Here is a 25,420-nt window from a genome sequence, read left to right as displayed (position 1 = left end):
AGGGTGACACAGAGCGAGGGTGACACCGAGCGAGGGTGACTCCGAGCGAGGGTGACAGGGAGCGAGAGTGACACAGAGCTAGGGTGACACAGAGCGAGGGTGACACCGAGCGAGGGTGACTCCGAGCGAGGGTGACACAGAGCGAGGGTGACACAGAGCGAGGGTGACAGGGAGCGAGAGTGACACAGAGCGAGAGTGACACAGAGCAAGGGTGACACAGAGCGAGGGTGACACAGAGCGAGGGTGACACAGAGCGAGGGTGACAGGGAGCGAGAGTGACACAGAGCGAGAGTGACACCGAGCGAGGGTGACACAGAGCAAGGGTGACACAGAGCGAGGGTGACACAGAGCGAGGGTGACACCGAGCGAGAGTGACAGGGAGCGAGAGTGACACAGAGCGAGGGTGACACAGAGCGAGGGTGACACCGAGCGAGGGTGACACAGAGCGAGGGTGACACAGAGCGAGAGTGACACCGAGCGAGGGTGACACAGAGCGAGGGTGACACAGAGCGAGGGTGACACAGAGCGAGGGTGACACAGAGCGAGAGTGACACAGAGCGAGGGTGACACAGAGCGAGGGTGACACCGAGCGAGGGTGACAGGGAGCGAGGGTGACACAGAGCGAGGGTGACACCGAGCGAGGGTGACACAGAGCGAGGGTGACACCGAGCGAGGGTGACACCGAGCGAGGGTGACACCGAGCGAGGGTGACACAGAGCGAGGGTGACACAGAGCGAGGGTGACACAGAGCGAGAGTGACACAGAGCGAGGGTGACAGGGAGCGAGGGTGACACCGACCGAGAGTGACACAGAGCGAGGGTGACACAGAGCGAGGGTGACACAGAGCGAGGGTGACACAGAGCGAGGGTGACACAGAGCGAGGGTGTCACAGAGCGAGCGTGACACAGAGCGAGGGTGACACCGAGCGAGGGTGACACCGAGCGAGGGTGACACCGAGCGAGGGTGACACAGAGCGAGGGTGACTCCGAGCGAGGGTGACACAGAGCGAGGGTGACACAGAGCGAGGGTGACAGAGAGCGAGGGTGACACCGAGCGAGGGTGACACCGAGCGAGGGTGACAGGGAGCGAGGGTGACACCGAGAGAGAGTGACACAGAGCGAGGGTGACACCGAGCGAGGGTGACACAGAGCGAGGGTGACACCGAGCGAGAGTGACACCGAGCGAGAGTGACACAGAGCGAGAGTGACACAGAGCGAGGGTGACACCGAGCGAGGATGACACAGAGCGAGGGTGACACAGAGCGAGGGTGACACAGAGCGAGAGTGACACAGAGCGAGGGTGACACAGAGCGAGGGTGACACAGAGCGAGGGTGACACAGAGCGAGGGTGACACAGAGCGAGGGTGACACCGAGCGATGGTGACACAGAGCGAGGGTGACAGGGAGCGAGGGTGACACCGACCGAGGGTGACACAGAGCGAGGGTGACACAGAGCGAGGGTGACACAGAGCGAGGGTGACACAGAGCGAGTGTGTCACAGAGCGAGCGTGACACAGAGCGAGGGTGACAGCGAGCGAGGGTGACACAGAGCGAGGGTGACACCGAGCGAGGGTGACACAGAGCGAGGGTGACACAGAGCGAGAGTGACACAGAGCGAGGGTGATACAGAGCGAGGGTGACACCGAGCGAGAGTGACACAGAGCGAGGGTGACACAGAGCGAGGATGACACCGAGCGAGGGTGACACAGAGCGAGGGTGACACAGAGCGAGGGTGACACAGAGCGAGAGTGACACAGAGCGAGGGTGACACAGAGCGAGGGTGACACAGAGCGAGGGTGACACAGATCGAGGGTGTCACCGAGCGAGGGTGACACCGAGCGAGAGTGACACAGAGCGAGGGTGACACAGAGCGAGGGTGACACAGAGCGAGGGTGACACCGAGCGAGGGTGACACCGAGCGAGAGTGACACCGAGCGAGGGTGACACAGAGCGAGGGTGACACCGAGCGAGGGTGACACCGAGCGAGGGTGACAGGGAGCGAGGGTGACACCGAGCGAGGGTGACACAGAGCGAGGGTGACACAGAGCCAGAGTGACACAGAGCGAGGGTGACACAGAGCGAGAGTGACACCGAGCGAGGGTGACACAGAGCGAGGGTGACACAGAGCGAGGGTGACACAGAGCCAGGGTGACACAGAGCGAGGGTGACACAGAGCCAGGGTGACACCGAGCGAGAGTGACACAGAGCGAGGGTGACACAGAGCGAGAGTGACACCGAGCGAGGGTGACACAGAGCGAGGGTGACACAGAGCGAGGGTGACACAGAGCGAGAGTGACACAGAGCGAGGGTGACACCGAGCGAGGGTGACACCGAGCGAGAGTGACACCGAGCGAGGGTGACACCGAGCGAGGGTGACACCGAGCGAGGGTGACACAGAGCGAGGGTGACACAGAGCGAGGGTGACACAGAGCGGGAGTGACACAGAGCGAGGGTGACACAGAGCGAGGGTGACACCGAGCGAGGGTGACAGGGAGCGAGGGTGACACAGAGCGAGGGTGACACAGAGCGAGAGTGACACAGAGCGAGGGTGACACAGAGCGAGGGTGACACAGAGCGAGGGTGACACAGAGCGAGGGTGACACCGAGCGAGGGTGACACAGAGCGAGGGTGACACCGAGCGAGGGTGACACAGAGCGAGGGTGACACAGAGCGAGGGTGACACAGAGCGAGGGTGACACCGAGCGAGGGTGACACAGAGCGAGGGTGACACAGAGCGAGGGTGACACAGAGCGAGGGTGACAGGGAGCGAGAGTGACACCGAGCGAGAGTGACACCGAGCGAGGGTGACACAGAGCGAGAGTGACACAGAACGAGGGTGACACAGAGCGAGGGTGACACAGAGCGAGGGTGACACAGAGCGAGAGTGACACAGAGCGAGGGTGACACAGAGCGAGGGTGACACCGAGCGAGGGTGACACAGAGCGAGGGTGACACAGAGCGAGGATGACACCGAGCGAGGGTGACACAGAGCCAGGGTGACACAGAGCGAGAGTGACACAGAGCGAGGGTGACACAGAGCGAGGGTGACACCGAGCGAGGGTGACACAGAGCGAGGGTGACACAGAGCGAGGGTGACACAGAGCGAGGGTGACACAGAGCGAGAGTGACACAGAGCGAGGGTGAACAGAGCGAGGGTGACAGGGAGCGAGGGTGACACAGAGCGAGGGTGACACCGAGCGAGGATGACACCGAGCGAGGGTGACACAGAGCGAGGATGACACCGAGCGAGAGTGACACAGAGCGAGGGTGACACCGAGCGAGGGTGACACAGAGCGAGGGTGACACAGAGCGAGGGTGACACAGAGCGAGGGTGACACAGAGCGAGAGTGACACCGAGTTAGAGTGACACAGAGCGAGCGTGACACAGAGCGAGGGTGACACCGAGCGAGAGTGACACAGAGCGAGGGTGACACAGAGCGAGGGTGACACAGAGCGAGGGTGACACAGAGCGAGGGTGACAGGGAGCGAGAGTGACACAGAGCGAGGGTGACAGGGAGCGAGGGTGACACAGAGCGAGGGAGACACCGAGCGAGAGTGACACAGAGCGAGGGTGACACAGAGCGAGGGTGACACAGAGCGAGGGTGACACAGAGCGAGGGTGACAGGGAGCGAGAGTGACACAGAGCGAGGGTGACAGGGAGCGAGGGTGACACAGAGCGAGGGTGACACAGAGCGAGGGTGACAGGGAGCGAGAGTGACACCGAGCGAGGGTGACACCGAGCGAGGGTGACACCGAGCGAGGGTGACACAGAGCCAGGGTGACACCGAGCGAGAGTGACACAGAGCGAGGGTGACACAGAGCGAGAGTGACACCGAGCGAGGGTGACACCGAGCGAGGGTGACAGGGAGCGAGGGTGACACCGAGCGTGGGTGACACAGAGCGAGAGTGACACAGAGCGAGGGTGACACCGAGCGAGGGTGACACAGAGCGAGGGTGACACAGAGCGAGGGTGACAGGGAGCGAGAGTGACACCGAGCGAGGGTGACACAGAGCGAGGGTGACACCGAGCGAGGGTGACTCCGAGCGAGGGTGACAGGGAGCGAGAGTGACACAGAGCTAGGGTGACACAGAGCGAGGGTGACACCGAGCGAGGGTGACTCCGAGCGAGGGTGACACAGAGCGAGGGTGACACAGAGCGAGGGTGACAGGGAGCGAGAGTGACACAGAGCGAGAGTGACACAGAGCAAGGGTGACACAGAGCGAGGGTGACACAGAGCGAGGGTGACACAGAGCGAGGGTGACAGGGAGCGAGAGTGACACAGAGCGAGAGTGACACCGAGCGAGGGTGACACAGAGCAAGGGTGACACAGAGCGAGGGTGACACAGAGCGAGGGTGACACCGAGCGAGAGTGACAGGGAGCGAGAGTGACACAGAGCGAGGGTGACACAGAGCGAGGGTGACACCGAGCGAGGGTGACAGGGAGCGAGAGTGACACAGAGCGAGGGTGACACAGAGCGAGGGTGACACCGAGCGAGAGTGACACAGAGCGAGGGTGACACCGAGCGAGGGTGACAGGGAGCGAGGGTGACAGGGAGCGAGAGTGACACAGAGCGAGGGTGACACAGAGCGAGGGTGACACAGAGCGAGGGTGACACAGAGCGAGAGTGACACAGAGCGAGGGTGACACCGAGCGAGAGTGACACCGAGCGAGGGTGACACAGAGCGAGGGTGACACCGAGCGAGGGTGACACAGAGCGAGGGTGACACCGAGCGAGAGTGACAGGGAGCGAGGGTGACACAGAGCGAGGGTGACACCGAGCGAGGGTGACACCGAGCGAGGGTGACACAGAGCGAGGGTGACACAGAGCGAGGGTGACACAGAGCGAGGGTGACACAGAGCGAGAGTGACACAGAGCGAGGGTGACACCGAGCGAGGGTGACACAGAGCGAGGGTGACACCGAGCGAGGGTGACACAGAGCGAGGGTGACACAGAGCCAGGGTGACACCGAGCGAGAGTGACACAGAGCGAGGGTGACACAGAGCGAGAGTGACACCGAGCGAGGGTGACACAGAGCGAGGGTGACACAGAGCGAGGGTGACACAGAGCGAGGGTGACACCGAGCGAGGGTGACACAGAGCGAGAGTGACACAGAGCGAGGGTGACACAGAGCAAGGGTGACACAGAGCGAGGGTGACACAGAGCGAGAGTGACACAGAGCGAGGGTGACAGGGAGCGAGGGTGACACCGACCGAGGGTGACACAGAGCGAGGGTGACACAGAGCGAGGGTGACACAGAGCGAGGGTGACACAGAGCGAGGGTGTCACAGAGCGAGCGTGACACAGAGCGAGGGTGACACCGAGCGAGGGTGACACCGAGCGAGGGTGACACCGAGCGAGGGTGACACAGAGCGAGGGTGACACAGAGCGAGGGTGACTCCGAGCGAGGGTGACACAGAGCGAGGGTGACACAGAGCGAGGGTGACAGAGAGCGAGGGTGACACCGAGCGAGGGTGACACCGAGCGAGGGTGACAGGGAGCGAGGGTGACACCGAGAGAGAGTGACACAGAGCGAGGGTGACACCGAGCGAGGGTGACACAGAGCGAGGGTGACACCGAGCGAGAGTGACACAGAGCGAGAGTGACACAGAGCGAGGGTGACACCGAGCGAGGGTGACACAGAGCGAGGGTGACACAGAGCGAGAGTGACACAGAGCGAGGGTGACACAGAGCGAGGGTGACACAGAGTGAGGGTGACACAGAGCGAGGGTGACACAGAGCGAGAGTGACACAGAGCGAGGGTGACACCGAGCGAGGGTGACACAGAGCGAGGGTGACAGGGAGCGAGGGTGACACCGACCGAGGGTGACACAGAGCGAGGGTGACACAGAGCGAGGGTGACACAGTGCGAGGGTGACACAGAGCGAGTGTGTCACAGAGCGAGCGTGACACAGAGCGAGGGTGACACCGAGCGAGGGTGACACAGAGCGAGGGTGACACCGAGCGAGGGTGACACAGAGCGAGGGTGACACAGAGCGAGGGTGACACAGAGCGAGGGTGACACAGAGCGAGGGTGACACAGAGCGAGAGTGACACAGAGCGAGGGTGACACAGAGCGAGGGTGACACAGAGCGAGAGTGACACAGAGCGAGAGTGACACCGAGCGAGAGTGACACAGAGCGAGCGTGACACAGAGCGAGGGTGACACCGAGCGAGAGTGACACAGAGCGAGGGTGACACAGAGCGAGGGTGACACAGAGCGAGGGTGACACAGAGCGAGGGTGACAGGGAGCGAGAGTGACACAGAGCGAGAGTGACACAGAGCGAGGGTGACAGGGAGCGAGGGTGACACAGAGCGAGGCAGACACAGAGCGAGAGTGACACCGAGCGAGGGTGAGACCGAGCGAGGGTGACACCGAGCGAGAGTGACACAGAGCGAGGGTGACACAGAGCGAGGGTGACACAGAGCGAGAGTGACACAGAGCGAGGGTGACACAGAGCGAGGGTGACACAGAGCGAGGGTGACACAGAGCGAGGGTGACTCCGAGCGAGGGTGACAGGGAGCGAGAGTGACACCGAGCGAGGGTGACTCCGAGCGAGGGTGACACGGAGCGAGGGTGACAGGGAGCGAGGGTGACACCGAGCGAGGGTGACACAGAGCGAGGGTGACACAGAGCCAGGGTGACACCGAGCGAGAGTGACACAGAGCCAGGGTGACACCGAGCGAGAGTGACACAGAGCGAGGGTGACACCGAGCGAGGGTGACAGGGAGCGAGGGTGACACCGAGCGAGGGTGACACAGAGCGAGAGTGACACAGAGCGAGGGTGACACCGAGCGAGGGTGACACAGAGCGAGGGTGACACAGAGCGAGGGTGACAGGGAGCGAGAGTGACACCGAGCGAGGGTGACACAGAGCGAGGGTGACACCGAGCGAGGGTGACTCCGAGCGAGGGTGACAGGGAGCGAGAGTGACACAGAGCTAGGGTGACACAGAGCGAGGGTGACACCGAGCGAGGGTGACTCCGAGCGAGGGTGACACAGAGCGAGTGTGACACAGAGCGAGGGTGACACAGAGCGAGGGTGACACAGAGCGAGGGTGACAGGGAGCGAGAGTGACACAGAGCGAGAGTGACACCGAGCGAGGGTGACACAGAGCAAGGGTGACACAGAGCGAGGGTGACACAGAGCGAGGGTGACACCGAGCGAGAGTGACAGGGAGCGAGAGTGACACAGAGCGAGGGTGACACAGAGCGAGGGTGACACCGAGCGAGGGTGACAGGGAGCGAGAGTGACACAGCGAGGGTGACACAGAGCGAGGGTGACACCGAGCGAGAGTGACACAGAGCGAGGGTGACACCGAGCGAGAGTGACACAGAGCGAGGGTGACACAGAGCGAGGGTGACACAGAGCGAGGGTGACACAGAGCGAGGGTGACACCGAGCGAGAGTGACACCGAGCGAGGGTGACACCGAGCGAGGGTGACACCGAGCGAGGGTGACACAGAGCGAGGGTGACACAGAGCGAGGGTGACACAGACTGAGAGTGACACCGAGCGAGGGTGACACCGAGCGAGAGTGACACCGAGCGAGGGTGACACAGAGCGAGGGTGAAACCGAGCGAGGGTGACACCGAGCGAGGGTGACACAGAGCGAGGGTGACACCGAGCAAGGGTGACACAGAGCGAGGGTGACACAGAGCGAGGGTGACACAGAGCGAGGGTGACACCGAGCGAGGGTGACACAGAGCGAGAGTGACACAGAGCGAGGGTGACACCGAGCGAGGGTGACACAGAGCGAGGGTGACACCGAGCGAGGGTGACACAGAGCGAGGGTGACACAGAGCCAGGGTGACACCGAGCGAGAGTGACACAGAGCGAGGGTGACACAGAGCGAGAGTGACACCGAGCGAGGGTGACACAGAGCGAGGGTGACACAGAGCGAGGGTGACACAGAGCGAGGGTGACACAGAGCGAGAGTGACACAGAGCGAGGGTGACAGGGAGCGAGGGTGACACCGACCGAGGGTGACACAGAGCGAGGGTGACACAGAGCAAGGGTGACACAGAGCGAGGGTGACACAGAGCGAGGGTGTCACAGAGCGAGCGTGACACAGAGCGAGGGTGACACCGAGCGAGGGTGACACCGAGCGAGGGTGACACCGAGCGAGGGTGACACAGAGCGAGGGTGACACAGAGCGAGGGTGACTCCGAGCGAGGGTGACACAGAGCGAGGGTGACACAGAGCGAGGGTGACAGAGAGCGAGGGTGACACCGAGCGAGGGTGACACCGAGCGAGGGTGACAGGGAGCGAGGGTGACACCGAGAGAGAGTGACACAGAGCGAGGGTGACACCGAGCGAGGGTGACACAGAGCGAGGGTGACACCGAGCGAGAGTGATACCGAGCGAGAGTGACACAGAGCGAGAGTGACACAGAGCGAGGGTGACACCGAGCGAGGATGACACAGAGCGAGGGTGACACAGAGCGAGGGTGACACAGAGCGAGAGTGACACAGAGCGAGGGTGACACAGAGCGAGGGTGACACAGAGCGAGGGTGACACAGAGCGAGGGTGACACAGAGCGAGGGTGACACAGAGCGAGAGTGACACAGAGCGAGGGTGACACCGAGCGAGGGTGACACAGAGCGAGGGTGACAGGGAGCGAGGGTGACCCCGACCGAGGGTGACACAGAGCGAGGGTGACACAGAGCGAGGGTGACACAGAGCGAGGGTGACACAGAGCGAGTGTGTCACAGAGCGAGCGTGACACAGAGCGAGGGTGACAGCGAGCGAGGGTGACACAGAGCGAGGGTGACACCGAGCGAGGGTGACACAGAGCGAGGGTGACACAGAGCGAGGGTGACACAGAGCGAGGGTGACACAGAGCGAGGGTGATACAGAGCGAGGGTGACACCGAGCGAGAGTGACACAGAGCGAGGGTGACACAGAGCGAGGATGACACCGAGCGAGGGTGACACAGAGCGAGGGTGACACAGAGCGAGGGTGACACAGAGCGAGAGTGACACAGAGCGAGGATGACACAGAGCGAGGGTGACACAGAGCGAGGGTGACACAGATCGAGGGTGTCACCGAGCGAGGGTGACACCGAGCGAGAGTGACACAGAGCGAGGGTGACACAGAGCGAGGGTGACACAGAGCGAGGGTGACACAGAGCGAGGGTGACACCGAGCGAGGGTGACACCGAGCGAGGGTGACACAGAGCGAGGGTGACACCGAGCGAGGGTGACACCGAGCGAGGGTGACAGGGAGCGAGGGTGACACCGAGCGAGGGTGACACAGAGCGAGGGTGACACAGAGCGAGAGTGACACAGAGCGAGGGTGACACAGAGCGAGAGTGACACCGAGCGAGGGTGACACAGAGCGAGGGTGACACAGAGCGAGGGTGACACAGAGCCAGGGTGACACAGAGCGAGGGTGACACAGAGCCAATGGTGACACCGAGCGAGAGTGACACAGAGCGAGGGTGACACAGAGCGAGAGTGACACCGAGCGAGGGTGACACAGAGCGAGGGTGACACAGAGCGAGGGTGACACAGAGCGAGAGTGACACAGAGCGAGGGTGACACCGAGCGAGGGTGACACCGAGCGAGAGTGACACCGAGCGAGGGTGACACCGAGCGAGGGTGACACCGAGCGAGGGTGACACAGAGCGAGGGTGACACAGAGCGAGGGTGACACAGAGCGGGAGTGACACAGAGCGAGGGTGACACAGAGCGAGGGTGACACAGAGCGAGGGTGACACCGAGCGAGGGTGACAGGGAGCGAGGGTGACACAGAGCGAGGGTGACACAGAGCGAGGGTGACACAGAGCGAGGGTGACACAGAGCGAGAGTGACACAGAGCGAGGGTGACACAGAGCGAGGGTGACACAGAGCGAGGGTGACACCGAGCGAGGGTGACACAGAGCGAGGGTGACACCGAGCGAGGGTGACACAGAGCGAGGGTGACACAGAGCGAGGGTGACACAGAGCGAGGGTGACACCGAGCGAGGGTGACACAGAGCGAGGGTGACACAGAGCGAGGGTGACACAGAGCGAGGGTGACAGGGAGCGAGAGTGACACCGAGCGAGAGTGACACCGAGCGAGGGTGACACAGAGCGAGAGTGACACAGAACGAGGGTGACAGAGCGAGGGTGACACAGAGCGAGGGTGACACAGAGCGAGAGTGACACAGAGCGAGGGTGACACAGAGCGAGGGTGACACCGAGCGAGGGTGACACCGAGCGAGGGTGACACAGAGCGAGGATGACACCGAGCGAGGGTGACACAGAGCGAGGGTGACACAGAGCGAGAGTGACACAGAGCGAGAGTGACACAGAGCGAGGGTGACACAGAGCGAGGGTGACACCGAGCGAGGGTGACACAGAGCGAGGGTGACACAGAGCGAGGGTGACACAGAGCGAGGGTGACACCGAGCGAGGGTGACACAGAGCGAGAGTGACACAGAGCGAGGGTGAACAGAGCGAGGGTGACAGGGAGCGAGGGTGACACAGAGCGAGGGTGACACAGAGCGAGGGTGACACCGAGCGAGGGTGACACAGAGCGAGGATGACACCGAGCGAGGGTGACACAGAGCGAGGGTGACACAGAGCGAGAGTGACACAGAGCGAGGGTGACACCGAGCGAGGGTGACACAGAGCGAGGGTGACACAGAGCGAGAGTGACACCGAGCGAGAGTGACACAGAGCGAGCGTGACACAGAGCGAGGGTGACACCGAGCGAGAGTGACACAGAGCGAGGGTGACACAGAGCGAGGGTGACACAGAGCGAGGGTGACACAGAGCGAGGGTGACAGGGAGCGAGAGTGACACAGAGCGAGGGTGACAGGGAGCGAGGGTGACACAGAGCGAGGGAGACACAGAGCGAGAGTGACACCGAGCGAGGGTGACACCGAGCGAGGGTGACACCGAGCGAGAGTGACACAGAGCGAGGGTGACACAGAGCCAGGGTGACACCGAGCGAGAGTGACACAGAGCGAGGGTGACACAGAGCGAGAGTGACACCGAGCGAGGGTGACACCGAGCGAGGGTGACAGGGAGCGAGAGTGACACAGAGCTAGGGTGACACAGAGCGAGGGTGACACCGAGCGAGGGTGACTCCGAGCGAGGGTGACACAGAGCGAGGGTGACACAGAGCGAGGGTGACAGGGAGCGAGAGTGACACAGAGCGAGAGTGACACAGAGCAAGGGTGACACAGAGCGAGGGTGACACAGAGCGAGGGTGACACAGAGCGAGGGTGACAGGGAGCGAGAGTGACACAGAGCGAGAGTGACACCGAGCGAGGGTGACACAGAGCAAGGGTGACACAGAGCGAGGGTGACACCGAGCGAGGGTGACACCGAGCGAGGGTGACACAGAGCGAGGGTGACACAGAGCGAGGGTGACACCGAGCGAGAGTGACAGGGAGCGAGAGTGACACAGAGCGAGGGTGACACAGAGCGAGGGTGACACCGAGCGAGGGTGACAGGGAGCGAGAGTGACACAGAGCGAGGGTGACACAGAGCGAGGGTGACACCGAGCGAGAGTGACACAGAGCGAGAGTGACACCGAGCGAGGGTGACAGGGAGCGAGGGTGACAGGGAGCGAGAGTGACACAGAGCGAGGGTGACACAGAGCGAGGGTGACACAGAGCGAGGGTGACACAGAGCGAGAGTGACACAGAGCGAGGGTGACACCGAGCGAGAGTGACACCGAGCGAGGGTGACACAGAGCGAGGGTGACACCGAGCGAGGGTGACACAGAGCGAGGGTGACACAGAGCGAGGGTGACACAGAGCGAGAGTGACACCGAGCGAGGGTGACACCGAGCGAGAGTGACACCGAGCGAGGGTGACACCGAGCGAGGGTGACACCGAGCGAGGGTGACACCGAGCGAGGGTGACACAGAGCGAGGGTGACACAGAGCGAGGGTGACACAGAGCGAGAGTGACACAGAGCGAGGGTGACACCGAGCGAGGGTGACACAGAGCGAGGGTGACACAGAGCGAGGGTGACAGGGAGCGAGAGTGACACCGAGCGAGGGTGACACAGAGCGAGGGTGACACCGAGCGAGGGTGACTCCGAGCGAGGGTGACAGGGAGCGAGAGTGACACAGAGCTAGAGAGACACAGAGCGAGGGTGACACCGAGCGAGGGTGACTCCGAGCGAGGGTGACACAGAGCGAGGGTGACACAGAGCGAGGGTGACAGGGAGCGAGAGTGACACAGAGCGAGAGTGACACAGAGCAAGGGTGACACAGAGCGAGGGTGACACAGAGCGAGGGTGACACAGAGCGAGGGTGACAGGGAGCGAGAGTGACACAGAGCGAGAGTGACACCGAGCGAGGGTGACACAGAGCAAGGGTGACACAGAGCGAGGGTGACACAGAGCGAGGGTGACACCGAGCGAGAGTGACAGGGAGCGAGAGTGACACAGAGCGAGGGTGACACAGAGCGAGGGTGACACCGAGCGAGGGTGACAGGGAGCGAGAGTGACACAGAGCGAGGGTGACACAGAGCGAGGGTGACACCGAGCGAGAGTGACACAGAGCGAGGGTGACACCGAGCGAGGGTGACAGGGAGCGAGGGTGACAGGGAGCGAGCGTGACACAGAGCGAGGGTGACACAGAGCGAGGGTGACACAGAGCGAGGGTGACACAGAGCGAGAGTGACACAGAGCGAGGGTGACACCGAGCGAGAGTGACACCGAGCGAGGGTGACACAGAGCGAGGGTGACACCGAGCGAGGGTGACACAGAGCGAGGGTGACACAGAGCGAGGGTGACACAGAGCGAGAGTGACACCGAGCGAGGGTGACACCGAGCGAGAGTGACACCGAGCGAGGGTGACACAGAGCGAGGGTGACACCGAGCGAGGGTGACACCGAGCGAGGGTGACACAGAGCGAGGGTGACACCGAGCGAGGGTGACACAGAGCGAGGGTGACACAGAGCGAGGGTGACACAGAGCGAGAGTGACACAGAGCGAGGGTGACACCGAGCGAGGGTGACACAGAGCGAGGGTGACACCGAGCGAGGGTGACACAGAGCGAGGGTGACACAGAGCCAGGGTGACACCGAGCGAGAGTGACACAGAGCGAGGGTGACACAGAGCGAGAGTGACACCGAGCGAGGGTGACACAGAGCGAGGGTGACACAGAGCGAGGGTGACACAGAGCGAGGGTGACACCGAGCGAGGGTGACACAGAGCGAGAGTGACACAGAGCGAGGGTGACACAGAGCAAGGGTGACACAGAGCGAGGGTGACACAGAGCGAGAGTGACACAGAGCGAGGGTGACAGGGAGCGAGGGTGACACCGACCGAGGGTGACACAGAGCGAGGGTGACACAGAGCGAGGGTGACACAGAGCGAGGGTGACACAGAGCGAGGGTGTCACAGAGCGAGCGTGACACAGAGCGAGGGTGACACCGAGCGAGGGTGACACCGAGCGAGGGTGACACCGAGCGAGGGTGACACAGAGCGAGGGTGACTCCGAGCGAGGGTGACACAGAGCGAGGGTGACACAGAGCGAGGGTGACAGAGAGCGAGGGTGACACCGAGCGAGGGTGACACCGAGCGAGGGTGACAGGGAGCGAGGGTGACACCGAGAGAGAGTGACACAGAGCGAGGGTGACACCGAGCGAGGGTGACACAGAGCGAGGGTGACACAGAGCGAGGGTGACACAGAGCGAGGGTGACACCGAGCGAGGGTGACACAGAGCGAGGGTGACACCGAGCGAGAGTGACACAGAGCGAGAGTGACACAGAGCGAGGGTGACACCGAGCGAGGATGACACAGAGCGAGGGTGACACAGAGCGAGAGTGACACAGAGCGAGGGTGACACAGAGCGAGGGTGACACAGAGCGAGGGTGACACAGAGCGAGAGTGACACAGAGCGAGGGTGACACCGAGCGAGGGTGACACAGAGCGAGGGTGACAGGGAGCGAGGGTGACACCGACCGAGGGTGACACAGAGCGAGGGTGACACAGAGCGAGGGTGACACAGAGCGAGGGTGACACAGAGCGAGTGTGTCACAGAGCGAGCGTGACACAGAGCGAGGGTGACACCGAGCGAGGGTGACACAGAGCGAGGGTGACACCGAGCGAGGGTGACACAGAGCGAGGGTGACACAGAGCGAGGGTGACACAGAGCGAGGGTGACACCGAGCGAGGGTGACACAGAGCGAGAGTGACACAGAGCGAGGGTGAACAGAGCGAGGGTGACAGGGAGCGAGGGTGACACAGAGCGAGGGTGACACCGAGCGAGGGTGACACCGAGCGAGGGTGACACAGAGCGAGGATGACACCGAGCGAGGGTGACACAGAGCGAGGGTGACACAGAGCGAGAGTGACACAGAGCGAGGGTGACACCGAGCAAGGGTGACACAGAGCGAGGGTGACACAGAGCGAGAGTGACACAGAGCGAGGGTGACACAGAGCGAGGGTGACACAGAGCGAGAGTGACACCGAGCGAGAGTGACACAGAGCGAGCGTGACACAGAGCGAGGGTGACACCGAGCGAGAGTGACACAGAGCGAGGGTGACACAGAGCGAGGGTGACACAGAGCGAGGGTGACACAGAGCGAGGGTGACAGGGAGCGAGAGTGACACAGAGCGAGGGTGACAGGGAGCGAGGGTGACACAGAGCGAGGGAGACACAGAGCGAGAGTGACACCGAGCGAGGGTGACACCGAGCGAGGGTGACACCGAGCGAGAGTGACACAGAGCGAGGGTGACACAGAGCCAGGGTGACACCGAGCGAGAGTGACACAGAGCGAGGGTGACACAGAGCGAGAGTGACACCGAGCGAGGGTGACACCGAGCGAGGGTGACAGGGAGCGAGGGTGACACCGAGCGAGGGTGACACAGAGCGAGAGTGACACAGAGCGAGGGTGACACCGAGCGAGGGTGACACAGAGCGAGGGTGACACAGAGCGAGGGTGACAGGGAGCGAGAGTGACACCGAGCGAGGGTGACACAGAGCGAGGGTGACACCGAGCGAGGGTGACTCCGAGCGAGGGTGACAGGGAGCGAGAGTGACACAGAGCTAGGGTGACACAGAGCGAGGGTGACACCGAGCGAGGGTGACTCCGAGCGAGGGTGACACAGAGCGAGGGTGACACAGAGCGAGGGTGACAGGGAGCGAGAGTGACACAGAGCGAGAGTGACACAGAGCAAGGGTGACACAGAGCGAGGGTGACACAGAGCGAGGGTGACACAGAGCGAGGGTGACAGGGAGCGAGAGTGACACAGAGCGAGAGTGACACCGAGCGAGGGTGACACAGAGCAAGGGTGACACAGAGCGAGGGTGACACAGAGCGAGGGTGACACCGAGCGAGAGTGACAGGGAGCGAGAGTGACACAGAGCGAGGGTGACACAGAGCGAGGGTGACACCGAGCGAGGGTGACAGGGAGCGAGAGTGACACAGAGCGAGGGTGACACAGAGCGAGGGTGACACCGAGCGAGAGTGACACAGAGCGAGGGTGACACCGAGCGAGGGTGACAGGGAGCGAGGGTGACAGGGAGCGAGGGTGACACAGAGCGAGGGTGACACAGAGCGAGGGTGACACAGAGCGAGGGTGACACAGAGCGAGAGTGACACAGAGCGAGGGTGACACCGAGCGAGAGTGACACCGAGCGAGGGTGACACAGAGCGAGGGTGACACCGAGCGAGGGTGACACCGAGCGAGGGTGACACAGAGCGAGGGTGACACAGAGCGAGGGTGACACAGAGCGAGAGTGACACCGAGCGAGGGTGACACCGAGCGAGAGTGGCACCGAGCGAGGGTGACACAGAGCGAGGGTGACACCGAGCGAGGGTGACACCGAGCGAGGGTGACACCGAGCGAGGGTGACACAGAGCGAGGGTGACACAGAGCGAGGGTGACACAGAGCGAGAGTGACACAGAGCGAGGGTGACACCGAGCGAGGGTGACACAGAGCGAGGGTGACACAGAGCGAGGGTGACAGGGAGCGAGAGTGACACCGAGCGAGGGTGACACAGAGCGAGGGTGACACCGAGCGAGGGTGACTCCGAGCGAGGGTGACAGGGAGCGAGAGTGACACAGAGCTAGAGAGACACAGAGCGAGGGTGACACCGAGCGAGGGTGACTCCGAGCGAGGGTGACACAGAGCGAGGGTGACACAGAGCGAGGGTGACAGGGAGCGAGAGTGACACAGAGCGAGAGTGACACAGAGCAAGGGTGACACAGAGCGAGGGTGACACAGAGCGAGGGTGACACAGAGCGAGGGTGACAGGGAGCGAGAGTGACACAGAGCGAGAGTGACACCGAGCGAGGGTGACACAGAGCAAGGGTGACACAGAGCGAGGGTGACACAGAGCGAGGGTGACACCGAGCGAGAGTGACAGGGAGCGAGAGTGACACAGAGCGAGGGTGACACAGAGCGAGGGTGACACCGAGCGAGGGTGACAGGGAGCGAGAGTGACACAGAGCGAGGGTGACACAGAGCGAGGGTGACACAGAGCGAGGGTGACACCGAGCGAGAGTGACACAGAGCGAGGGTGACACCGAGCGAGGGTGACAGGGAGCGAGCGTGACACAGAGCGAGGGTGACACAGAGCGAGGGTGACACAGAGCGAGGGTGACACAGAGCGAGGGTGACACAGAGCGAGGGTGACACCGAGCGAGAGTGACACCGAGCGAGGGTGACACAGAGCGAGGGTGACACCGAGCGAGGGTGACACAGAGCGAGGGTGACACAGAGCGAGGGTGACACAGAGCGAGGGTGACACAGAGCGAGAGTGACACCGAGCGAGGGTGACACCGAGCGAGAGTGACACCGAGCGAGGGTGACACAGAGCGAGGGTGACACCGAGCGAGGGTGACACCGAGCGAGGGTGACACAGAGCGAGGGTGACACCGAGCGAGGGTGACACAGAGCGAGGGTGACACAGAGCGAGGGTGACACAGAGCGAGGGTGACACCGAGCGAGGGTGACACAGAGCGAGGGTGACACAGAGCCAGGGTGACACCGAGCGAGAGTGACACAGAGCGAGGGTGACACAGAGCGAGAGTGACACCGAGCGAGGGTGACACAGAGCGAGGGTGACACAGAGCGAGGGTGACACAGAGCGAGGGTGACACCGAGCGAGGGTGACACAGAGCGAGAGTGACACAGAGCGAGGGTGACACAGAGCAAGGGTGACACAGAGCGAGAGTGACACAGAGCGAGGGTGACAGGGAGCGAGGGTGACACCGACCGAGGGTGACACAGAGCGAGGGTGACACAGAGCGAGGGTGACACAGAGCGAGGGTGACACAGAGCGAGGGTGTCACAGAGCGAGCGTGACACAGAGCGAGGGTGACACCGAGCGAGGGTGACACCGAGCGAGGGTGACACCGAGCGAGGGTGACACAGAGCGAGGGTGACACAGAGCGAGGGTGACACAGAGCGAGGGTGACTCCGAGCGAGGGTGACACAGAGCGAGGGTGACACAGAGCGAGGGTGACAGAGAGCGAGGGTGACACCGAGCGAGGGTGACACCGAGCGAGGGTGACAGGGAGCGAGGGTGACACCGAGAGAGAGTGACACAGAGCGAGGGTGACACCGAGCGAGGGTGACACAGAGCGAGGGTGACACCGAGCGAGACTGACACAGAGCGAGAGTGACACAGAGCGAGGGTGACACCGAGCGAGGATGACACAGAGCGAGGGTGACACAGAGCGAGAGTGACACAGAGCGAGGGTGACACAGAGCGAGGGTGACACAGAGCGAGGGTGACACAGAGCGAGAGTGACACAGAGCGAGGGTGACACCGAGCGAGGGTGACACAGAGCGAGGGTGACAGGGAGCGAGGGTGACACCGACCGAGGGTGACACAGAGCGAGGGTGACACAGAGCGAGGGTGACACAGAGCGAGGGTGACACAGAGCGAGTGTGTCACAGAGCGAGCGTGACACAGAGCGAGGGTGACACCGAGCGAGGGTGACACAGAGCGAGGGTGACACAGAGCGAGGGTGACACCGAGCGAGGGTGACACAGAGCGAGGGTGACACAGAGCGAGGGTGACACAGAGCGAGGGTGACACAGAGCGAGGGTGATACAGAGCGAGGGTGACACCGAGCGAGAGTGACACAGAGCGAGGGTGACACAGAGCGAGGGTGACACAGAGCGAGGATGACACCGAGCGAGGGTGACACAGAGCGAGGGTGACACAGAGCGAGGGTGACACAGAGCGAGAGTGACACAGAGCGAGGGTGACACAGAGCGAGGGTGACACAGAGCGAGGGTGACACAGATCGAGGGTGTCACCGAGCGAGGGTGACACCGAGCGAGAGTGACACAGAGCGAGGGTGACACAGAGCGAGGGTGACACAGAGCGAGGGTGACACAGAGCGAGGGTGACATTGAGCGAGAGTGACACCGAGCGAGGGTGACAGGGAGCGAGCGTGACACCGAGCGAGGGTGACACAGAGCGAGGGTGACACAGAGCGAGAGTGACACCGAGCGAGGGTGACACAGAGCGAGGGTGACACAGAGCGAGGGTGACACAGAGCCAGGGTGACACAGAGCGAGGGTGACACAGAGCCAGGGTGACACCGAGCGAGGGTGACACAGAGCGAGGGTGACACAGAGCGAGAGTGACACCGAGCGAGGGTGACACAGAGCGAGGGTGACACAGAGCGAGGGTGACACAGAGCGAGAGTGACACAGAGCGAGGGTGACACCGAGCGAGGGTGACACCGAGCGAGAGTGACACCGAGCGAGGGTGACACCGAGCGAGGGTGACACCGAGCGAGGGTGACACAGAGCGAGGGTGACACAGAGCGAGGGTGACACAGAGCGAGGGTGACACCGAGCGAGGGTGACACCGAGCGAGGGTGACACAGAGCGAGGGTGACACCGAGCGAGGGTGACACAGAGCGAGAGTGACACAGAGCGAGGCTGACACCGAACGAGGGTGACACAGAGCCAGGGTGACACCGAGCGAGAGTGACACAGAGCGAGGGTGACACAGAGCGAGGGTGACACAGAGCGAGAGTGACACCGAGCGAGGGTGACACAGAGCGAGGGTGACACAGAGCGAGGGTGACACAGAGCGAGGGTGACACAGAGCGAGGGTGACACCGAGCGAGGGTGACACAGAGCGAGAGTGACACAGAGCGAGAGTGACACAGAGAGAGGGTGACACAGAGCGAGGGTGACACAGAGCGAGGGTGACAGGGAGCGAGGGTGACACCGACCGAGGGTGACACAGAGCGAGGGTGACACAGAGCGAGGGTGACACAGAGCGAGGGTGACACAGTGCGAGGGTGTCACAGAGCGAGGGTGACACAGAGCGAGGGTGACACAGAGCGAGAGTGACACAGAGCGAGGGTGACACAGAGCGAGGGTGACACAGAGCGAGAGTGACACCGAGCGAGGGTGACACAGAGCGAGGGTGACACAGAGCGAGGGTGACACAGAGCGAGAGTGACACAGAGCGAGAGTGACACCGAGCGAGGGTGACACAGAGCGAGGGTGACACAGAGCGAGAGTGACACCGAGCGAGGGTGACACAGAGCGAGGGTGACACAGAGCGAGGGTGACACAGAGCGAGAGTGACACAGAGCGAGGGTGACACAGAGCGAGGGTGACACAGAGCGAGGGTGACACCGAGCGAGGGTGACACAGAGCGAGAGTGACACAGAGCGAGAGTGACACAGAGCGAGGGTGACACAGAGCGAGGGTGACACAGAGCGAGGGTGACAGGGAGCGAGGGTGACACCGACCGAGGGTGACACAGAGCGAGGGTGACACAGAGCGAGGGTGACACAGAGCGAGGGTGACACAGAGCGAGGGTGACACCGAGCGAGGGTGACACAGAGCGAGGGTGACACCGAGCGAGGGTGACACAGAGCGAGGGTGACACAGAGCGAGGGTGGCTCCGAGCGAGGTGACACAGAGCGAGGGTGACACAGAGCGAGGGTGACAGAGAGCGAGGGTGACACCGAGCGAGGGTGACACAGAGCGAGGGTGACACCGAGCGAGGGTGACAGGGAGCGAGGGTGACACCGAGAGAGAGTGACACAGAGCGAGGGTGACACCGAGCGAGGGTGACACAGAGCGAGGGTGACACAGAGCGAGGATGACACAGAGCGAGGGTGACACCGAGCGAGAGTGACACAGAGCGAGAGTGACACAGAGCGAGGGTGACACAGAGCGAGGGTGACACAGAGCGAGGGTGACACCGAGCGAGGGTGACACAGAACGAGGGTGACAGGGAGCGAGGGTGACACCGACTGAGGGTGACACAGAGCGAGGGTGACACAGAGCGAGGGTGACACAGAGCGAGCGTGACACAGAGCGAGGGTGACACCGAGCGAGGGTGACACAGAGCGAGGGTGACACCGAGCGAGGGTGACACAGAGCGAGGGTGACACAGAGCGAGGGTGACTCCGAGCGAGGGTGACACAGAGCGAGGGTGACACAGAGCGAGGGTGACAGGGAGCGAGGGTGACACCGAGCGAGAGTGACACAGAGCGAGGGTGACACAGAGCGAGGGTGACACAGAGCGAGGATGACACAGAGCGAGGGTGACACAGAGCGAGGGTGACACAGAGCGAGGGTGACAGGGAGCGAGGGTGACACCGAGCGAGAGTGACACAGAGCGAGGGTGACACAGAGCGAGGATGACACAGAGCGAGGGTGACACAGAGCGAGGGTGACACAGAGCGAGGGTGACACCGAGCGAGAGTGACACAGAGCGAGGGTGACACAGAGCGAGGGTGACACAGAGCGAGAGTGACACAGAGCGAGGGTGACACCGATCGAGGGTGACACAGAGCAAGGGTGACACAGAGCGAGGGTGACACGGAGCGAGGGTGACACCGAGCGAGGGTGACACGGAGCGAGGGTGACACAGAGCGAGAGTGACACAGAGCGAGGGTGACACAGAGCGAGGGTAACACAGAGCGAGGGTGACACAGAGCGAGGGTGACACAGAGCGAGGGTGACACAGAGCGAGAGTGACACAGAGCGAGGGTGACACAGAGCGAGGGTGACACAGAGCGAGAGTGACTCCGAGCGAGGGTGACACAGAGCGAGAGTGACACAGAGCGAGGGTGACACAGAGCGAGGGTGACACCGAACGAGAGTGACACAGAGCGAGGGTGACTCCGAGCGAGGGTGACACAGAGCGAGGGTGACACAGAGCGAGAGTGACACAGAGCGAGGGTGACACCGAGCGAGGGTGACACAGAGCGAGGGTGACACCGAGCGAGGGTGACACAGAGCGAGGGTGACACAGAGCGAGGGTGACTCCGAGCGAGGGTGACACAGAGCGAGGGTGACACAGAGCGAGGGTGACACAGAGCGAGGGTGACAGGGAGCGATGGTGACACAGAGCGAGGGTGACACCGAGCGAGGGTGACACAGAGCGAGGGTGACACAGAGCGAGGGTGACACCGAGCGAGGGTGACACAGAACGAGGGTGACACAGAGCGAGGGTGACACAGAGCGAGGGTCACACAGAGCGAGGGTCACACAGAGCGAGGGTGACACAGAGCGAGGGTGACACAGAGCGAGGGTGACAGGGAGCGAGGGTGACACCGAGCGAGGGTGACACAGAGCGAGGGTGACACCGAGCGAGGGTGACACAGAGCGAGGGTGACACAGAGCGAGGGTGACACAGAGCGAGGGTGACACCGAGCGAGGGTGACAGGCAGCGAGGGTGACACCGAGCGAGGGTGACACAGAGCGAGGGTGACACCGAGCGAGGGTGACACAGAGCGATGGTGACAGGGAGCGAGGGTGACACCGACCGAGGGTGACACAGAGCGAGGGTGACACAGAGCGAGGGTGACACAGAGCGAGGGTGACACAGAGCGAGGGTGACACAGTGCGAGGGTGTCACAGAGCGAGGGTGACACAGAGCGAGGGTGACACAGAGCGAGAGTGACACAGAGCGAGGGTGACACAGAGCGAGGGTGACACAGAGCGAGAGTGACACCGAGCGAGGGTGACACAGAGCGAGGGTGACACAGAGCGAGGGTGACACAGAGCGAGAGTGACACAGAGCGAGAGTGACACCGAGCGAGGGTGACACAGAGCGAGGGTGACACAGAGCGAGAGTGACACCGAGCGAGGGTGACACAGAGCGAGGGTGACACAGAGCGAGGGTGACACAGAGCGAGAGTGACACAGAGCGAGGGTGACACAGAGCGAGGGTGACACAGAGCGAGGGTGACAGGGAGCGATGGTGACACAGAGCGAGGGTGACAAAGAGCGAGAGTGACACAGAGCGAGGGTGACACAGAGCGAGGGTGACACAGAGCGAGGGTGACACCGAGCGAGGGTGACACAGAGCGAGGGTGACACAGAGCGAGGGTGACAGGGAGCGATGGTGACACAGAGCGAGGGTGACACAGAGCGAGGGTGACACCGAGCGAGGGTGACACAGAGCGAGGGTGACAAAGAGCGAGGGTGACACAGAGCGAGGATGACACAGAGCGAGGGTGACACAGAGCGAGGGTGACAGGGAGCGAGGGTGACACAGAGCGAGAGTGACACAGAGCGAGGGTGACACGGAGCGAGGGTGACAGGGAGCGAGGGTGACACAGAGCGAGGGTGACAAAGAGCGAGGATGACACAGAGCGAGGATGACACCGAGCGAGGGTGACTCCGAGCGAGGGTGACACAGAGCGAGAGTGACACAGAGCGAGGGTGACACAGAGCAAGAGTGACACCGAGCGAGGGTGACACAGAGCGAGGGTGACACAGAGCGAGAGTGACACAGAGCGAGGGTGACACAGAGCGAGAGTGACACAGAGCGAGGGTGACACAGAGCGAGGGTGACACAGAGCGAGAGTGACACAGAGCGAGGGTGACACAGAGCGAGAGTGACACAGAGCGAGAGTGACACAGAGCGAGGGTGACACAGAGCGAGAGTGACACAGAGCGAGGGTGACAGGGAGCGAGGGTGACACAGAGCGAGAGTGACACAGAGCGAGAGTGACACAGAGCGAGAGTGACACAGAGCGAGGGTGACACAGAGCGAGAGTGACACAGAGCGAGGGTGACAGGGAGCGAGGGTGACACAGAGCGAGAGTGACACAGAGCGAGGGTGACACGGAGCGAGGGTGACAGGGAGCGAGGGTGACACAGAGCGAGGGTGACAAAGAGCGAGGATGACACAGAGCGAGGATGACACCGAGCGAGGGTGACTCCGAGCGAGGGTGACACAGAGCGAGAGTGACACAGAGCGAGAGTGACACAGAGCGAGGGTGACACAGAGCGAGGGTGACACCGAGCGAGGGTGACACAGAGCGAGGGTGACACAGAGCGAGGGTGACACCGAGCGAGGATGACACCGAGCGAGGGTGACACAGAGCGAGGGTGACACAGAGCGAGAGTGACACAGAGCGAGGGTGACACGGAGCGAGGATGACAGGGAGCGAGGGTGACACAGAGCGAGAGTGACACCGAGCGAGGGTGACACCGAGCGAGGGTGACAGGGAGCGAGGTTGACACCGAGCGAGGGTGACAGGGAGCGACGGTGACACAGAGCGAGGGTGACACAGAGCGAGGGTGACACAGAGCGAGAGTGACACAGAGCGAGGGTGACACAGAGCGAGGATGACACCGAGCGAGGGTGACACAGAGCGAGGGTGACAGGGAGCGAGGGTGACACAGAGCGAGAGTGACACAGACCGAGTGTGACACCGAGCGAGAGTGACAGGGAGCGAGGGTGACACAGAGCGAGGGTGACAGGGAGCGAGGGTGACACAGAGCGAGGGTGACACAGAGCGAGGGTGACACCGAGCGAGAGTGACACAGAGCGAGGGTGACACAGAGCGAGGGTGACACAGAGCGAGGGTGACACAGAGCGAGGGTGACACAGAGCGAGTGTGACAGGGAGCGAGGGTGACACAGAGCGAGGGTGACACAGAGCGAGGGTGACACAGAGCGAGGGTGACAGGGAGCGAGGGTGACACCGAGCGAGGGTGACACAGAGCGAGGGTGACACAGAGCGAGGGTGACACCGAGCGAGGGTGACACAGAGCGAGGGTGACACAGAGCGAGGGTGACAGGGAGCGAGGGTGACACAGAGCGAGGGTGACACAGAGCGAGGGTGACACAGAGCGAGGGTGACAGGGAGCGAGGGTGACACAGAGCGAGGGTGACACAGAGCGAGGATGACACAGAGCGAGGGTGACACCGAGCGAGAGTGACACAGAGCGAGAGTGACACAGAGCAAGGGTGACACAGAGCGAGGGTGACACAGAGCGAGGGTGACACCGAGCGAGGGTGACACAGAGCGAGGGTGACAGGGAGCGAGGGTGACACCGACTGAGGGTGACACAGAGCGAGGGTGACACAGAGCGAGGGTGACACAGAGCGAGCGTGACACAGAGCGAGGGTGACACCGAGCGAGGGTGACACAGAGCGAGGGTGACACCGAGCGAGGGTGACACAGAGCGAGGGTGACACAGAGCGAGGGTGACTCCGAGCGAGGGTGACACAGAGCGAGGGTGACACAGAGCGAGGGTGACACAGAGCGAGGGTGACAGGGAGCGAGGGTGACACAGAGCGAGGGTGACACAGAGCGAGGGTGACACAGAGCGAGGATGACACAGAGCGAGGGTGACACAGAGCGAGGGTGACACAGAGCGAGGGTGACAGGGAGCGAGGGTGACACCGAGCGAGAGTGACACAGAGCGAGGGTGACACAGAGCGAGGATGACACAGAGCGAGGGTGACACAGAGCGAGGGTGACACAGAGCGAGAGTGACACCGAGCGAGGGTGACACAGAGCGAGGGTGACACAGAGCGAGAGTGACACAGAGCGAGGGTGACACAGAGCGAGAGTGACACAGAGCGAGGGTGACACCGAGCGAGGGTGACACAGAGCGAGGGTGACACAGAGCGAGGGTGACTCCGAGCGAGGGTGACACAGAGCGAGGGTGACACAGAGCGAGGGTGACACAGAGCGAGGGTGACAGGGAGCGAGGGTGACACAGAGCGAGGGTGACACAGAGCGAGGGTGACACAGAGCGAGGATGACACGGAGCGAGGGTGACAGGGAGCGAGGGTGACACAGAGCGAGGGTGACAAAGAGCGAGGATGACACAGAGCGAGGATGACACCGAGCGAGGGTGACTCCGAGCGAGGGTGACACAGAACGAGAGTGACACAGAGCGAGGGTGACACAGAGCGAGAGTGACACCGAGCGAGGGTGACACAGAGCGAGGGTGACACAGAGCGAGAGTGACACAGAGCGAGGGTGACACAGAGCGAGAGTGACACAGAGCGAGGGTGACACAGAGCGAGGGTGACACAGAGCGAGAGTGACACAGAGCGAGGGTGACACAGAGCGAGAGTGACACAGAGCGAGGGTGACACAGAGCGAGAGTGACACAGAGCGAGGGTGACAGGGAGCGAGGGTGACACAGAGCGAGAGTGACACAGAGCGAGAGTGACACAGAGCGAGAGTGACACAGAGCGAGAGTGACACAGAGCGAGG

Source organism: Pristiophorus japonicus, chromosome 4 (genome assembly GCF_044704955.1).
Source record: "Pristiophorus japonicus isolate sPriJap1 chromosome 4, sPriJap1.hap1, whole genome shotgun sequence".
Taxonomy (NCBI): Eukaryota; Metazoa; Chordata; class Chondrichthyes; family Pristiophoridae; genus Pristiophorus; species Pristiophorus japonicus.
Note: the sequence above shows the minus strand (reverse complement) of the source record.